Below are 19,074 nucleotides of genomic sequence, written 5' to 3'. Positions count from 1 at the left end.
AAAAGAATCTGCTATTTTTCAAGAAAAAGAGATTCTTGAACTCACCATGAACGCCTTCCTCGTTTTCTTATAATGGCAATGGCGCCCACCTGAGAGGTGCCAGAACTGAGTTCCAGTGAGTTCCAGCTGAAAAAAAGGCCCTGAAAAGAAGATGTGGTAGTTGTGCAGGAGGTAGAGTTGTACATTGTCATAGACAATATTCACAAATAAGCCTACAGGATTCCTGAGCCCAAAGTAGAACCACATTCTTCATGGCAATTTAACCTACAAAGGGGAAAGAGTTATGTTTTCTGAAATACATTGCTATATGAGTTCTTGGGAAATGGCAGTACCTCAGCACAATAAGCACTATTTCAAGCAAAAATTTCTGGAATGGAATTTATTTATTGCATGGGGGGGGGGAGAGAAATAACTTTTTAGATACTATGGAAGAGTCCATATTAGTGTGTTGCAGCAAAAACATCAGTGCCTTGTAGCACTTTAAGTACTAATAAATGTATTATAATATGAGCCTAAGGCATCTAAACATGATCTAAATTTGTTAAACTTGTAAGATGTCACAAGAGTAATTATTATCTAGAAAAATCTTGATATATGTCACTTTAGAGTGAACATACTTAAAATGGAGGCTCTTTTGAACCTAGACAGTATTGTAAAACATGTAATTCTAATGTTCTGGTGATGTCCATCCAGGTTTGTAGATATATATGCCAGCGCATGTAGAGATGGAGGAGAAATTAGATTCAGTTCACATTTAAACTTACATAATTCACACTTTCCAAAACAATATGTGAACTGAAACACAGCCATCTTCCAAAATCCATACTTTTCACAATTTTGCCGTACATTGGTAAAGCCAAGCAATGTACACAAATATGCACATATTAGGGCAAAGTGTGCATATGTGCACATATTGGTGAGAATAATATATAAAATCATTGTATTGGGGGAAATTGCTTGCAAAATGTCTTTATCTGTCACAACTGCATGCAACAAGGTGTTTATTAGGAAAAATTTGAACTAAAATGCTGAAGAATTTTCACATGGATTTTTTTAAAAAGCAAACTTCTGCAAAAATAAATAAATCTGGAGATCTGAATTTAAGATTGGAAAAAGGAGAAACAGAACCAAAAATTGACAGATTTGTCCATCCCTCGTGGTCAGGATCCAAAGAACCCTGTAAATGAATAAAAGGGAAGGGTTGCAAATCTTTATACTGAATTGAATCATATTCCCCCAATTCACAGGACCAGATTTTTGCAATGGGAAGCCCCACTGTGCAGTTAAACTACTTATGTGATCCTTTGACCATCGTTCATTTATTCATTTTTATCAAATTGCAGTTCATAACATGGAAACATTTTTAATATATACTTTTAACGCATGCTTAGATCTCTAGAATGCGGAGCACACTGTAGGCAATAGTATTTGCCAACCTAGCCTTGTTGCATCTTGAGAAGCAACAGTAATTTTGGCATTCTGATACCTGAGCTGTCTTTCTCTTAACTGAGAAGAGTAAAACTGTACATGGGGACTACAGCAGTAAACTTCACCAAGTTTTTGCGAGTTTAGGGCTTCTGTGTAATGACTATAGATGTTGCAAGAAGCCAACATGAACTCATGGCTAAATTGTGAAACTACAGTTATAATGCAGTCATGATGAGTAATGGATGAGCGTAATTTGATAGCAGTGCACATTTTATAACCAGAGTTCTTCTGTAACTGTTTTAAACAGGGAAGTCTTACAGCATCCCATGAGACTATCCTTTACAGAGATTGCATATATGTTGGTTCAGTTTTGTGTATCACAATTTCTGACTGTCCAGTAAGTGTGGGGGTAGAGCCAGAATGACCCCCAAAGTATCTATGATCTGGCTGTTGGAGTATACAGCTTTGTGCTTTTTATTTTGGTAAGGCTTCGCCAATTAATTAATTTAAAGGTTTTGTTTATGTGAACAGTCCATATTCTACCACCATCATATTTTGACAAGTGGAGAAAAATTACTCAGGTTGCTTCCTACGTAATTAATAAAATGTATCTTTTTACATTTTTCCTTTTGCATTATCTCTTGCCAGAATTTCTGTAGTAGTTTAAACATAGAATCTAAAATGCTATGATACATTTGGAAATAAGCTATACTTAATAAAAGTGCAAAATTCGTATGTTCCCTTAGTCATGGATGCTTCATTCGCGATGGGATTTTCCAAGGAATGTAAGGTCACAATTTTCTCATTTGATTTTCATTTAACCTATTTATTGGTAATGGGACTTTTCTAAGATAAATAATGTGAAGAATAGAGCCAGAGAATGTCAGCCTAGGAATGTAATTTGAGCCTGCAGTCCTCTGCACATTAACTTGGAGGTAAGTTACATTGAATTTATAGGGACTTACTTCTGAGTAAACATACTTAGGATTGTGGTGTTAATCATGCTTGCTTGGCAATAAACAAATCTAAGATCAGAAGGCATGGGCACCTACTTAATGGGTTGAACTTCAAGCAAATATATTTAAAATTGCAAGGCTAGAGAATTAAATGGTAATTCCCACAAGGCTCCAACCTGGAATTAAGTCTCATCGACTTCAGTGATAAAAACATAAGGTTAGCAGAATAAGGGTGCATGTGTCCTGAAGTCTGCAGCATAAAAAAAATCCCATTTGTGCAAACAAGCAAACCCTTTCGAGCTGTAAGAGCTATTTGGCATCTTGACCATCCACTGCTATCAGTGCACATTGTGGGGGCCAAGAGACTCTGAAGGTCAGGCTAATTGAACTTTGCTGTGAGCTTGTATTTGTAGCTTGTTTCCCAACATAACATTGCGAGTCATGCTGCCCCTTCTTATGCAATGTGGCCCTCCTTTCAGGCTTTGATATAATTTATTTCTTCTGGAGCCTGCAATGAAAACCAAAACCAGGATGGGGCCTGAAAACACTTCCCTGGGAGTCTGGGCGAGGAAAGCTGAAAAACAGCAGGGGGTTGTTTGTTTGCTTACTTGCTTTCGCTAACAGAAGTTGTCAACCTTTTCTGGTGCAGAAGCAGATTTTACAGCACATCATTCTGTTGTTGATTTGGATTAGGACTTTCTGCTATGTTTGCCTGTGCCCCTACCAGTCAGCCTGTGGATAAACAGAGGCGGCCAGTTTACTCAGTGTTAGATAGATCACTTTCATATAATTTTCTCTTAAACCATAGTATGCTGTAAATTTTATATCCCTATTCCACAATTGTTCCTATTCTGGATGATGGAAGTTTTGGTCCAACAACATCTGGAAAGCCAAAGGTTACCCACCTCATCTCAAGTCATTCTTCAGTTCTTCACCACCACCAGAGATTAGGCATGTTGTTACTCAATAGAGCATCTTTTTGGTTGTGGTTTACGTACGCAAACTTCCCTGAGAGTTTTACCTGGCACCTAAGCTTACATATTTCTGGTTTCATGTGAGCATTAGATCCCTAGCTAAACAGAAATGTTTGGAAAATCAATAATGAGGGAGACAAATAGACCTCTACAGGGAGGGCATTCCCTTACAAATGGGGAACCATCACTGAAAAGGCTCCATTATGGGTCAGCAATGCCAACCAGGCAGACCCTAGTGATGGTGCCACCACTGCCAAGGCTTCACCTGCCAATCACAGGGTCGAATTGACACTCAGCTGCTGTCAGGCCTGCCCCCCTAAAGATTGTGCCTGAATTACAGTGGTACCTCAGGTTACAAACGCTTCAGGTTACAGACGCTTCAGGTTACAGACTCCGCTAACCCAGAAATAGTACCTCAGGTTAAGAACTTTGCTTCAGGATGAGAACAGAAATCGTGCAGTGGCAGCGCGGTGGCAGCGGGAGGCCCTATTAGCTAAAGTGGTACCTCAGGTTAAGAACAATTTCAGGTTAAGAACGGACCTCCAGAACGAATTAAGTTCTTAACCTGAGGTACCACTCTATACAAATGATATGTGCACCTATAATTTGGAACAGAGGTGCCAGGATGAACAACAGAAGTTTTTCTTTTCTTTCCATACATGATAGTTGAACATAGTATTGTATTCTCAGTTGTTTTCTGGGTTTTCATCCCCATTGTACTTCTGTTAATTTTTTAAAATTTCTATATGCATTTATCACTTATCACTTTTACTGTATTTTCTATGCGTTCATATCAGTGAAAATACTACTACTACTACTAATAATAATAATAATAATAGGACCTGGGACAGGAGCAACTGTGTGTCAGGTACCAATGAAAGAATTTAATTTTTATTTCTTTTATCCCGCTGCTGTCTCTTATGATGTGTTTTTTTTTTTTTTTTTTTTTTGTAATGCTTTAAACATTGGGCGATATCCAATGCTCTCATTCTGCTAGCACCAGGGGTGTGTGCCCTAGGACAATGGAATTTCTCTCTCCTCTCCCCTTTAACTTTCTACATGATGTCAAAATCAGCTCTGGGGGGTTGGAGGACCCTCGAGAGGAGAGCATGCCAGCTGAAGCCAATTTATGAATTTGAATTAGCTGTGACTTTTTGTTGTTGTCTACAAGTCTCTATTAAAGATAATAGGCACCAAAGCTGTCCATGCCACCATACATAGCTGCGATCCGGGAGAATCACCAATATGCCCATCTTCAGGGGACATGCAAGCTGAACCATGGCTGTCAACGTTTTCCTTTTTTTAAGGGAAATGCCCTTATTCCGAATAGGATTCCTCGCAAGAAAAGGGAAAAGTTGACAGCTATGAGTTGAACTGAGATGACAGTTTCTCCTGAGTACAGTGGTACCTCGGGTTACAAAAGCTTTGGGTTACAGACCCTGCTAACCCGGAGTTTCAGGTTAAGAACGGACCTCCGGAACTACCGTATTTTTTGCTCTATAAGACTCACTTTTTCCCTCCTAAAAAGTAAGGGGAAATGTGTGTGCGTCTTATGGAGCGAATGCAGTCTGTGCAGCTATCACAGAAGCCAGAACAGCAAGAGGGATTGCTGCTTTCACTGCACAGCGATCCCTCTTGCTGTTCTGGCTTCCGAGATTCAGAATTTTTTTTTCTTGTTTTCCTCCTCCAAAAACTAGGTGTGTCTTGTGGTCTGGTGCGTCTTATAGAGCGAAAAATACGGTAATTAAGTTCGTAACCAGAGGTACCATTGTATTGGAGCCCAGGAACTTTTAGGCTGCTCTCCTATCCCCACTCCCTGAGTAAGCACATCGAACCGAATAGAACTTACTTTTGAGAAGCCAATAATAGGTGCTGTAGACCAACATATGAATGTAGGTAGCATACCACTTTAAGTCATAAGATCTTAGGGTGGTTCACAGAATAAAATACAGGATAAAAACAAGTAAACATGTAAAGCAAAACAGCAAAGCAATAGCCCCCCCTTCCCAGTCATGCCGCCCCCCAAGCATACTGGGAACTGTAGTTTGCTCCCAGAGTACTGAGTGTTAGAAGGCCTCTTTGCCCTCCTCAGAGCTACATTTCTCTGGTTGTTCAACCATTCTGGGAACTGTAGTTCTATGTGGGGAACTGGGATCTCCTAACAGCTCTCAGCACCTTTAACAAACTATATTTCCCAGGATTCTTTAGGGCAGGCTTCCTCAACCTTGGCCCTCCAGATGTTTTGAGACTACAATTCCCATCATCCCCGACCACTGGTCCTGCTAGCTAGGGATCATGGGAGTTGTAGGCTAAAAAATATCTGGTGGGCCGAGGTTGAGGAAGCCTGCTTTAGGGGCTGGCCGGCCTTGACTGTTTCAAGTGATAGGCTACTGCTTTAAATGTATAGTGTCAATGGGGCCTAAATGCATTTGTGCTGTTATGGTTCTTTCTTTTTCCTGAAAGAAGTTTTTGTCCCTAGCGGGGGCATGCCAGGCAGAAATACCACAGACAAAGCTCTCTCCTGGCTTGGCGAAGAAGAAATGGGGAAAGTGACGTATTGAATTGGCCTGCTCTTTGACTTTTGAAGGCTCAGGGCTACTAACAGGGACTGCGGGGGAACAACTACAGCTTGTAGCATATGGAACATCCATTTAAATTCTATGGCCTGGGTCTGTGCTGCAGGCATATCAAATGGCATAATTATTTGGGAGACAAATTGTTACGAAATGAAACTCTGCTTGACCTGTTGTCACAATTATCTCGGTGTGAAACTGGCAGTCTCCTGCCTCAGATGTTAGCAGCCCCACTGCGGGAGATGCCATTTATTATTTTGCAGGTGGTATCAGAATGTTTAGTCAATCAACGTGAGTATTCTAGATAATTTGTACTAATCCTTAATTCATGAGTGGATAAATATAAATGACTTTCTTTGCTGGGTTGGTGGGTGGGTGCAAAGTATTGCAATTTAAATTGCAAAAAGTAAAGAACGAAAACTAAGTGTTTTAAAAATAAAGGCCTCCATATTTTAAAGCTTCAGTTTACTCTAAACAATTAAGGTAACTTAAATTAAATTTCACATGTTAATGCAATTGATTAGAGTGATCTTCGTTAACGTAAAGCAACCCGGATAACAGGAAGTCATTAATAATAAGGGCAAATATTGCTGATGTGTACAACTGCTCAATATTCAGTATACTGCAGTTCATCCTTCAGCTTTTAACTTAAGCTATAAATTATGAGTTGCCAAATGACCAGTCAAACTTGCCATGCTTCCCCTTATGCCCTCATCAGCAGCCTTTTGCACAGAAAGCCACAGGTGAAGCTTCATAGCATGGAGGCAAGCATTTTCAGCTACTCAGGTCTGCACACTGAGTTACGGTGAAAGGCAACCTTTATAGAGAGGCCACTTAAAAACTTTTCAATCCTACATAGATCCTACCTCAAAACAGTTCCTTGGCACTTTGGCTCATACATATATTTATGAGTTTGTGGGTGCTAGACACACATAATTCCTGGAATTAGTAAGTGTTATAACATAAACAATGCTTGGAGAGTTAAACTGGAAGTCAGATTCCCGTGTTCAGGAGATCACCTGAGAGATGGGCCGTTAACAGAGAACAAAGGGAGATGTGCGATCAGCAAAGCAAAGACTATGTGCCATCTGGCAAATGGGTGGTTCCCTTCCCAGTGGCGTAGCGTGGGGGGTGCAGGGGGGGCCGGCCGCACCGGGCGCAACATCTGGGGTTAGGGGGCGCAAATCCACGGGTTAGGGGGCGCAAATTACTTGCCTTGCCCCGGGTGCTGACAACCCAAGCTACGCCACTGTCCCTTCCCTAAGCTCTGAGATGTCTAGCAGAGTGGAGAATTTAGGGTTGCAGTTGGGGGATGATGTGAGATGGAAGAATATAGTTGCAGTCTGTAAAATGCAGCAAGCTGGAGGGAGGCTGGGCCATAGCTGGTGTCTTTTTCAATCCAAGGCTGCCGTGGCTATGGGAGAAACAAGAACCTCTTGGGGTGTTAAGCTCTCCACCCCCCATATGTAGGCTCAGGTTGTATATATGTGTAAATAATCCATATATCATAAAGACACCACAGTCTGCTGTTCTTCATTTCCAAACAGAAACACAAACCCTGGGTAAGTGTGCCTGAAACTCCTGGAATCTCACAGAGATTGGGGCAGTGTGTAAGAATACTAATAGCTTCAGCAATTTTATTTGTTGTATCGTCCTGTTCCAGTCCACCTCTGCTTCAATGCATCCTTGGGTGCGAAAGCCAGCAATGGTTTAAGGAACCTTCCGGACCACCTGTTTAGCAAACATTCATCCTGATTTGTTTGCAATAATATTAGGCAGCTATACTGTTGCTATTTTTGGATGGGATTCTGGCAAATTCAGGTTGTGCAATTATAGTTGATTGGGAGGTTTTGCACAAGACCACTTCTCCAATAGATCAGTGTTTGTGTGATAAGGAAAGGGACGGGAAATGCACTGTAAAGTGGGGTGTAACACTGGATTTCGTGTAATGCTATCTAACGTTCTTAGAAATCAGGATGAATGCTCAATAAACAAGTCATCTGGAAACACCCAATGTTGGCTATTTATTGATCATTCATTCTCATTTGTTTCTGGGGATGTTAGACCTCCCAATCAACTACAACTGCACAACCTGAATTTACCATAAGAGAAAAACTCTGCAGAGCAAATAAAAATGTGAGGTTCTATGAGTGGTTTATGAATGGCTCCACCAAGTCCTATAGAAAGTACTGGTTATATGTGGTCTCCTGATCAAAGATTTCATATTTTCAGGAATACACCCACACCCAAAAAATATATAATAACAAACAATACATACATAACCAATCTTGACAATGAACTTAATCCCGGTACTAACTGTTGATGAATGGGGTGGGAGAAATCTTGAAGAAACCAGAGGACACAAAATAGCACCAAAAGAGGTAATTTATACATTTTTAAGCTAAAGGCCAAAAAACATTTAGTTACAATACTGGTCCATAATAGACAATGAAGATCTGGGAGAGGGACTGCTCCCTGTTGTCACAAAACATAAAGAGAAATAACATTTCATGTGAGCAGAGCTACTGACATTTTGTCCCAGAAAGTGACAGAGATACCTGTGAGAGAGTAAGAGCTGGTCTGAAAGGATTAAGGTGCGAAGGGGTGTAGTCAGAGCGGAGAAGGAAACAGCAGAAGCTGGAAGGTTGATCATGATCAAGGTCTTTTGTGTTAAAACTAAATAAAACATTTGTTCTTAACTCACAACAGTTTCCAGCTTTCTTCAGTAATACAAGGAACAACACAAAGCCAAGCTGCTAAAATGTTTGTGCCCCAAACAAAATGCTTACAAGAGAGATACCACAAGCAACAATCTCAGCTTTGGTTCTTTTTAAACACACACACACACACACACACACACACACTCAAATTCAATAATCGCCAAGTCAATGGTGTTTTATTTGACTTAGGCTATATCAGCTCCCAGAGAAACTTAATGCTTTCTGACCCCTTCCTTGAAATTAGTGTTACCCTTGCCTTCTCTAAAATACACAGCGATAGTAGCTTAGGCAGATTTTGCACTTTGGGAAGCAGACACAAAGGAAGGCCTATAGAAAGAAATGATGTGAAATATTTTGGTTCAATATCCCAGACGGGGGGGGGGGGGAGGATTTGTGGGAAATCTAAAACGGATCAGGAAATAATAATAATAATAATAATAATAATAATAATAATAATAGCCGCCTGCCGATTTGACTGGGTTGCCCAAGCCACTCTGGCAGCTTCCATCAGATATAAAAACATAATAAAACATTAAACATTAAAAGGTAAAGGTAAAGGGACCCCTGAACATTAGGTCCAGTCGTGGCCAACTCTGGGGTTGTGGCGCTCATCTCGCTTTATTTGCCGAGGGAGCCGGTGTACAGCTTCCGGGTCATGTGGCCAGCAGGACTAAGCCGCTTCTGGCGAACCAGAGCAGCACACAGAAACGCCATTTACCTTCCCGCTGGAGCGGTACCTATTTATCTACTTGCACTTTGACGTGCTTTCAAACTGCTAGGTTGGCAGTATAAATAAAAAGAATAAAAAGATTCCTTCTTTTTAGTAAGAAATAATGGATGGTGGAAATATGACCCTCCGGATGTTGACGGACTCCAGCTCCCATTAGTCCTACCCAGCATGGTGAATGTTGTTGCTGTTTATTACATATATTAGGGGTTTAGGGTTCTTTGTATTCTTCAATAGTCTGAAAGTGCTCAACTTGCCTGTTGTTCCAGCATTCTGTGCTTTTGTATCTGTTATCTTTTTTTTTTTAAAGAGATTAGCATGTGTATATATTACACCCTTCCAATTGAGCTCAGGGTTGCAAACACATTGGCATTAAAACAATACAATCAAAAATAATTCAAGGCATCTAAAAACAAGGAGATGCTCTCACCGTTGCTAATTTCACGGTTGCCATGCCTAGCATCTTTCAGCCATCAAATCCTGGGGTGAACAGGAGAGTTCTTAAATTTATCTTGAAAATTAACAGAGAGGAGGACAGACAACCTTGCAAGGAAAGGCATCCTACAAAAGGGGAAGCACCATCAAAAAGGCCATTGCCGGCTGACCTTATGACAGAGCAAGGGACCGTTGCCTTATAGTCTCAACATTGTTAAGTATTCCTTTGAATTAAATAATTACCCATTGTGCCAATGGACATTCATGGGGATCGGCAAGTGCAGGTTGCGGTGGCTGGGGCTGATGATAGTTGTAGTCCAAAATAATTTGGAGGGCACCAGGTTGGCAAAGGTTGACACAGGTTGGCAATATGGCCCATAGAAGGCAGCAGAACTTCAAAACTCTCTTAAAAGGTTGGATAGATAGGGAATAGGTCCGTCAGCCCACACTGTCTGTCACTTGTGGCTCAGCACACTTGCTTGAGGAGCAAAGGGTGCTGAGGAAGGGTTAAGCCAGGTAAAGGCATCAATAAGAGTGACACAGAGATGACAGCATCACAAAGAGCAAAAAAGTTAACAAGAGGTTTAACGCACGCAGCTCTAATTTTTATGATCTCAGTCCTTGTGTGAATAATACATGTGGAAGGCAGTGGGAACTGTGTAATGACCACAGCGTGTTAGTAGAGTGCATGTCAGGGGTCAGCAAACTTTTTCAGCAGTGTCCCTCAAATGTTGTGGAGGGCCGGACTATATTTTAAGGGGGGGGGGGAGAATGAACAAATTCCTATGCCCCACAAATGACCCAGAGATACATTTTAAATAAAAGGACAGATTCTACTCATCTAAAAACATGTCCACTGGCTGGATTTAGAAGGCGATTGGGCCGGATCCGGCCCCGGGCCTTAGTTTGCCTAACCATGCTTTATATATATGTCCCAATATTTGCAGGGACATATATTTGAAGGGCTGGTTGGCTGGTTGAAGAACCCTGCCTGAGCCATGGAGAGCACCTGCCAGCCTGTGTCGACAATGCTGCATAAAAGAACTCTGCATAAAGCAGCTTCCTGTGATTGGTCAACAGTCTCATTAGCCTCCTTAATTTGAATCTTCCCACATCATGCTGAGGTGTTGTATGTGCACGCATATTTATTTTGGCATTGCCAGCTCTAAGCATCCAACAATCATGAGTCAGAGTGGCTTGCAATTGTCCCAGTCTTGAAATAGCACACTGGAATGAAAGAAGCTTGATAATGTTTCTCCAGAGTCCCCTGTCCGTTTATCCCTTCCCACTTTTTCTTGTAGGCCTTACACAAAAAGATACGTTCTAGAAATCAGGGTGCCATGAACAAACAGCTGGTTTTGTGCAGCTTTTTTTGTAGGTGGGACTGAAGCCAGCAATGTTGGGCATTCCACATGGCTTGGAAGAGCAGTCATAGAGAGCAACAGCACAAGAAATGTCAGCCACTGTACATGATAAGGGTCCCATTTATTTACATATTCACTTATATTCCGGCTTCTCCCCTGATGGGACCCAATAAGGAGTTTGCCCCAAAATACCTGTGCACACCTAACACCACTAATCAATAGGGTCAATTGTACTACGGGAAAGCAGTGAGATCCCTTGAGAAATCAATGTAGTACAAGTGCTAAGCAATTAGAATTAAAAGCAGAAAAGCTGCATTTTCCCTTCCCTGAAAGCTTACAAACTAACTTATGTTCTGTATTACCTTGGTTATTTTCTGGAAGTTATTGTCAAAAGAGTAGATATTTTACTTATGTGTGTTGGCTTGGAGAAGGATTAAATGCTATAGGGAATATGTACGTATCAACATTTTAATAGGTATTTATTAAATTTACTCTCTATTTGGGAATCTTCTCCTGTGAAAGTGTAGGTGTAAACTGGGAGATGGGGGCTTTTTCAGGCTCAGAGCTGCATTCCCTCCAGGGGGGGGGGGAGCCACTGAGCCAGAAAGCAAAAGTGGATGGAGCAATTGATGTGATTCTTGCCTTTGTAAAGTGGGCTACACTCTCATTATACTTTCAAAGCACATTCAAAACACATTCTCTCCCTCAGAGAATTCTGGGTACTATGGGTTACCCTTCACAGAGTTACAGTTCCTAGCAACTCTTAACAGTGCCCAGAATTATCTGAGGAAGAAAATGCACGTCTATTGTGCTTTAAAAGTACAGTGGTACCTCGGGTTACATACGTTTCAGGTTACAGACTCTGCTAACCCAGAAATAGTACCTCGGGTTAAGAACTTTGCTTCAGGATGAGAACAGAAATCGTGCTCCAGCGGCGTAGCGGCAGAAGGCCCCCATTAGCTAAAGTGGTGCTTCAGATTAAGAACAGTTTCAGGTTAAGAACGGACCTCCGGAATGAATTAAGTACTTAACCTGAGGTACCACTGTATTCTGTATTCTGTACACAGCTACATGGAAGTCAGAGGTTTCACACACACATCTTTTCATCTTCTGTGCAGGCAAGCAGGAGGCATTATCATGGATAGAGGACAAACTCATGGGATGCACGGCCTGGGGAGAACTGGTGTTTCTTGGATCAGGGGCAAAGCCTAGGGCAGAGATAGCTAATGTGGTGTGCTTCAGATGTGTTGACTCCCATTCCCATCAGCCCCTACCAGAATAGCCATTAGTCAGGAATCATGGGAGCTGTAGTCCACAACATCTGAAGGATGCCACATTGGCTACCCTGGCCCTAGGGAAATTCTCAAGTAGTGAACAGAGAGTCTGGGTGGCCCAGATCTATGGGAGAGAGGCAAGGGCTTTCCCACAATGAGCCAATTGAAAGGAAAGATGGCGGTCTAATGGACCACCAATCTCAAGTCTGTCCTCAGCCAGCCCCCATCTGCCTTTCTTCTTACTTACAGTCAGGGAGGGGGACGACGCTTCCTGAAAGCTTCCTCCTCCTTACTTCAAGTGTTGCCTTTGTACAACTCTGCAGGGCAGTGGGAAACAAGAACTGGTTGGCTCTGCCTGCCATTAGCTCTGACTCCACTTACTGTTGGGCCTCATCCACACCATGCATTTCAAGCATTATTATGCCACGTTAACAATCCTGCCTCCCCTGGAAATTCCCAGAATTCTGAGAACTGTAGTTTGTTAAAGGTATGGACCTTACGGAGTTACACTTCCCAGCACCTTAACAAACTACGGATCCCGTGCCTGTTAAAGTGGTATGAATGCTTTACATGTGTGGTATGGGTATAGTTTTGGTCTCCCTACTTTCTTCTCCACAAGTTGTAATGTACATGAGCCACCACTGAAAGACAGTACAGTGGTACCTTGGTTTGCAACTGTTTTGGATTACAACCATGTCAAACCCTGAAGTGTGTGTCCCTTTTTTGGATTACAGCCCATTTTTTTTATTAGAACCATTTTTATTTTTATTTTTGAGGCCCCATTGGCAAAATCACGTCTTGGGTTACAACCTGTTTTGGTTTACAACCAGACCTCCGGAACAGATTATGGTTGTAAACCAAGGTATCACTGTATACAGATATGAACTCTCTCTCTCATGCACACATACAAGCAGCCTCATAATTCAGATTTTTATATCCTCATCAAGGATATGTAAATAAGGTAAGCCCTGTCCCAATTTAGCTCTGTGTTGACTGCCGTTTTAAACCAGCATTTCCTACGATTTGCTGGGTTAAAGGTTGCTATTAGAAGCACTAAATCAACATTACCAGATTGAAGGACACGAGACAGATTGAGTGTTCTTTCTAGGGGAGTGCAGCATGACTGTTCAAAGACTTTGGGGAATTAGTGGTACTTTGATATAAAGATCATGCTTTAAGTGGGGGGGGGGGTGACCAATTGGCAACCTGTGGACTGAAACTTTGTGGGGGGGGGAGGGGACAACCACCTTTACTGTTCCTACCACTCAATGTGGGGCAATATTTTTGCCTAACTAGATTTCCATGGAGATATAAAATAGCTTTCACAATTCTGAGCAGGAAATTTCACACTTCATTGTTCATCTGTACGGCGCTGGTGAAATCTTTGGTATCAATTGGTTCAGCTGATGGAGCAGCATCAGTAGCGGATGCTGTGGTGGGCCTGAGGTTCCCCACCCTTGCCCTAAAGTACCCTGCACCCAGTGGCATAGAGCGCGGGTAGGGTCACAGGGGCAGTTGCCCCGGGCACAAAACTGTTAGGGGCACAAAATTTCAGCACCTGGTGCTGCTTCAGTACAGCTGTGTGCTTCTGTCACTGGGCGCTGTCGAAAATGGCTTCTCCATGTTCACTAGGAAGTGACCTCTTCAGACCATGGAACAACTCTATGGCTGAGATCTCCTGGGTGATGCCGTTAGGCAGTTGAATGTGCATGCGTACTCCATTTCCCTCCCTCCCACCCCCCTCTCCGCATGGCCCTGTGTGCTGGCAACCCACGCTACGCCACTGCAAGTAAGACATTTGGGGCTTTGACGTGGACGGTAAATACATGTACTCCATAACTGGGAAGTCTTTACTGTTAGCGGGTGCCAACTAAATTACGAACCCTGATTATCCACAAGAATTTCAGCTCATGTGAGTCACAATGAGCATCCAGCCCTCCAATCACCATCTGAAGAACAGGGTAGTCTTTAAGGTCGCCCATCCCTGATGCACCAGGGTTACACTGGTTTTCTTTCTTTTGTAGCCCAACCCTGATGGTCAGCTATTTTAAATCAGCATAATCAAGCAGCCTTTCCAATGACGTGCCAATTCACATTTCTGATTTTCTCTGCCAAGAAAGAGACCCATAAGGAAAACAACCACCTCTCCCTTTTCCAGTAGTGATCTGCTCATTCTGAGCCACTGGCCGCATTGCTACAGCTCTCCGTCTCAAGAGATGTCACACACTGTGTGAAGTTACACACCGACAACTCCCCCCTCCTCCCCCAAGTATGTGAAACTTTTGAAGGCGGGTAGACTGAAATACATGAATCACTGTTGCAAAATGTAATATATGACTCAGCGGTTACTTTTTTCCAGAATGGTTTGTCTCTATTCCTGACTTGTCTGTGTTCTTTTTTTGTGTTCATTACATGACGACTAGATTTAAAAAGGGAGTTTGTGGTTTCCTCACTGACTGTGAAAGGTAGCTACCAGGTTGCTGTTGTTGTTTTTAGCAAGCCACCTTATATCAGATGTTACTGGGGTGGATTACAAGCCATAAAATGACAATGCAACATAAGCCATAAACACACACACACATCAAAACTCAGGGTCATCCCTATTATTAGGCAAAATGAGGTGACCACCTCAGGCAGCAGAAACTCAGGGGGCAGCAGCTCTCTGGCCATTTCCCTCCTTCATCAGAGCTGTGTGTACTACATGGCATGTCCTTGCCCGTCCCAGCAACTAGTCTGATCCCTCAGTGCTGTAGAAGACAATATTCCATCACTGGTGTTAGATTAAGACTGAACTGCCGTTCCAGTTGGCTTCTGTATATTGCATGAGGAGAGGGCGCCATGTTCTCCTTTGCTTCAGGCAGCTGATCTAGCAATCAGCTATAAAAATCAATATAAGCAGCTCAAATGCAACTGCAGTTAAAGCCTCCCCTGCGCCCCCCCCACCTCAAATGCTTGAGTGAACAGCTGGGCTTTAACTTGGTGCTGGCATATGACCAATCACAGCACTAGCCAGGCATTCCACAGCCAGGGAGCTACAGTGAAGAAGGCCCTCTTCTTCATCTCCACATAAAGTACACAATGCACAGTACAAATCCAGTTCATTCATTCATACACACCATTAATTTACCGTAGTAGCAATTCATTATTTTCTAGATCAGAACTCAGAGCAAACTGTTTTAAAATGACCGCATAGACCTTGGGAAATACTTGAGATGTAGAATTAGAGTGAGGAAAATATTGGCACTGCCAAGAGCAAAATGGAGCTTTCGGTCACATGTGGTGGCTCTGCAAGAGAGTATCTAAACAATGGGAGACGGTAGCCCAAACTATTAATGAAATGTTTGAAATAAGTGTTTACATTTAGATCCACCATTGTTCCACTTTCTACTCAGTTATGTAGAAGTGATAATACCAGTGAAGTTAAAAGAACCAGCTTTGTGTTTAAAAATAGCTGCCAGGTTGATCTTTGATACTGATTTAAAATGCATGGTTATATAAAATTCTAAGTGGCTATCAGTTTGACTAACATGTCTATTGCTAGTGTCGGAACACTGTGAGCTGTGTTGTATAAGTGTCATAGGTACCTGTTTGTTGACTACTGACTATGACATCACTAGTGATTGGTGACACAACTCCTACTCTCTCCCTGCGTAAATGGTTTGGGTTCATAAATATTTTATTGTGCAAAGCTTAAAACAATATTTGCGCTGCAGTCTTAATCCCCTGGGTAGTGGTGGTGGTTAGGATATCAAGTCATTTCTTCTGGGCTGGGCTCTATTAGCAAAGAGGTGCAGTGGGAGGGATGACCAGCTGGAATAGAAACTGGCTCTGTAAAGTGGCAAATCAGAAACATTATCCCCACCTTTACAACAATGCTCCAACGTCTACTGCCACCTGTTCTTGTTGTCAGCTCAGTGGTAGAGCATCTGCCTTGCATGCAGAAGGTCTCAAACATGCAGCCTCAAACTTACTTGGAGAGAAGGCCAAAGGAAATCAATGTGATTTAGGGCTCATCCAGACTTCCATTTGTGCAGCATTTCTAGGCACAATTCCGCATTCTGAAGCACTGTGTCCGAGTGCTTTTTTTGTCTCAGACCTTTCCCTACAAAAACCCATTCTTTAATGCAGAATCAGAACAAATGACAATTTGGGTTTTCTGCGGATTGTTGTTTGTTCTGATTGATAATTAAAGAGTGAGTTTTCAAGGGGAGAACTCTGGGGCAAAAGAAAAAAAAGGGTACATCGACACAGCCCTTTAAAGCATGGACCTCTGCCTTGAAAGCACAAAGCAAAAGTTAAGTGTGGGTGAGCCCGTTGTTCCAATGGATTTTTTTTTTTTTTTGGATCAATAGATAATCCTACACAAAAATGTTTCACTGAGCTGAGAAGAGAACACAAATACCTGTATATAAAAGCAGTGCTTTTTTTCCAGGGGTAAGTAAGGTTACGCAATACCGGCACCTTCTTCTCTAGAAGAAAGGCACTGTATAAAACAATAAATGGAAATAAATAAACCACCATGCCTCTTTATCTGCCCCTCAGGACTTCCTTCCAGGCTACACCACCTTAGCCACAGTCCCCTCTCCTCTGAGCTCAGCCCTCACAAACCTTACGTTGCACCCTCTTTGAGAGCTTGTGCCTGGCTGTAAGATGCCCTTAAACACTGATTTTGCCTCTTGCTTGTCTGGATGGAGGAGAGAGAGGGGTGCGTGGAAACTAGCCTGGTGTACAAACTTGCATTTGTTGCTCCACCTGCTTTACCTCTGGCCCAGCCATGCAACACTCCCCTCCGCCACCACCTCCTGAAGGTTGTCCAAAAGGGAACTTGAACCTTGTTCTGAAAAAAAAGTTCCCCATTTCTAGTCTACAATATAGAATTTGAACTAAGCAGCAAATCCAAGTTCTGTGTTAAGAAATGATGGCAAATTTGCATACAATTGCCTGGTCTTACCTGCACAGTTACGACTGTAGGTTAAGGGTATTTACAGTGATGATGGTGGTGGTGAAGAATTTCTTCTAAGGCCTGAAAGCATCACTTGCCATGATAGCAACTTGTGACCTATCTTTTCCAACGTTGTCACTTAAACAGAGGGCTCCTTCACTCATTCCAGTTTCCAACACGATGTGTACTTGCAGTGCAACAGCATAGCAGACACATATGTGTATACACCAGATTTTTTTAAAAAAGTATGCCTTTTCTCTCCAACACAATTATCACCTTAAAAGCCCACGCTAGCATCCCATAGGGAAATCTAATTTGTACGTCTGTATGTCTGAGCATCTGCCTTGTTTACTGAGCCTCAAATGAGCTGTCTACTTCTGTGGATCTGCTGGTTTATAGCCCAATCCTAAAGGTCCTCTTCCCAGTGATATAAATGTAGACTTATGCCAATACACCCAAAACAGCAATCTTTTCTATTAGTGAGGGGTTGGGGAGAACTGATTGCTCTTTCCCCTGCCATGAAAACCCAGTTCTTAAGTGGTTAGAATAGTCATACAACGAGACCGTTTAATCTGCTCCATAATATACCACAAATATAATTCAAGGAAGGGGGAAAATCATTAGTGTAGAACTATCAAGCCCTGCTACTTCATGAGCTCTCGGACTGGGATCGGCAGCACAGCAAGAAAGGTGCAAGGGCCTCTGTTTTGCACTCCAGCAGCAAAGCATTGCAGAGGCAAGCCATTCGTCTCACAGCTGAGCGATTTGGGCTTGCCACAATAGTCAGTTCACACATGCATGAGCAGCACTTGATCTTCCTCCATTTTATTACGAAACCATTGACAACTTTCAACTGAGGTTTCTGGACTTGGTTGAAAAGTATTGCACTGGAGTCAGTACGAAATTTCTTTCTTTGGTACCTGATCTGTGATGGCTCTTTCACACGTAGATGTTATTGCTTCATGGGCTCCTCCAGACAAGTTGTCTATTGAGCATTCATCCATATTTGTTTGTGGGATGGTTATACAATAATGAGCAGGCATCCTGATTTGCTTGCAGGGTGCTTACATATCAACCCGTTAATTGGTTCAACTTAATTCTTTTCTGTGCAATTCCCCTCACTGCCCTAACTTCAAGAAGTCTGTTTTACAACAACACAGGTTTGTTGCACTAGGGCACCAGAACATTTTAATCCATTTTAATAGTACAAACCTAAATTTCCAGTTATGTGCTTGAATCCCTCTCACAAAACAGTGACAGCTGGAAGCACCCCATTGCACCCATCAAGCAATGAACATCCATGCATGGCCGGGGCCTTTGTCCTGATCGACTGTATAACCTGTGCCTCAACTGGCTAGCATGGGGAGGAGAAGCTGCCAACCCCCTCCAGACACGGCTGATCTACTCACAAGTGACAAAAATCAATGCACAAAGTCAACTGATTTCATGCATCTTTTAACATGGTCATGGCCTTTAGTTAGCGTCCGCTTATATCCAACTACTTCTATTTTATTTAAAATAAATAAATGTGTCCTTTAGTTCGCATTAACTTAAAATCTGTTTGCTTTTTTTATTTAGAGCCCCTCTCTCTTTCAAGGTTATCACACTCCACATCCTCAGGCTCACTCTTAGGTTTGTTTATTTACACTCCTGCCATTTAGCTCACCATTGGGCTTTGCTG

General features: G+C 42.3%; 1 long non-coding RNA gene across 1 annotated transcript in view; it reads right to left on the bottom strand.

Annotated features, from left to right (window-relative positions):
• Nucleotides 1-373: 373 nt before the first annotated feature.
• Nucleotides 374-19,074, bottom strand: part of LOC310689158 — a 28,623-nt gene continuing 9,922 nt past the window's right edge. Inside the window, exons 2-3 of the long non-coding RNA XR_014517369.1 lie at nt 2,993-3,116; nt 374-1,177 (exon numbers count right to left, since the gene is read on the bottom strand). This is a non-coding gene — a long non-coding RNA (uncharacterized lncRNA). The remainder of the gene's footprint in view (nt 1,178-2,992; nt 3,117-19,074) is intronic.

This window comes from Podarcis liolepis, assembly GCF_965112155.1.
Source record: "Podarcis liolepis genome assembly, chromosome: 1".
Lineage (NCBI taxonomy): Eukaryota > Metazoa > Chordata > Lepidosauria > Squamata > Lacertidae > Podarcis > Podarcis liolepis.
This window is presented reverse-complemented; position numbering and strand designations above follow the sequence as displayed.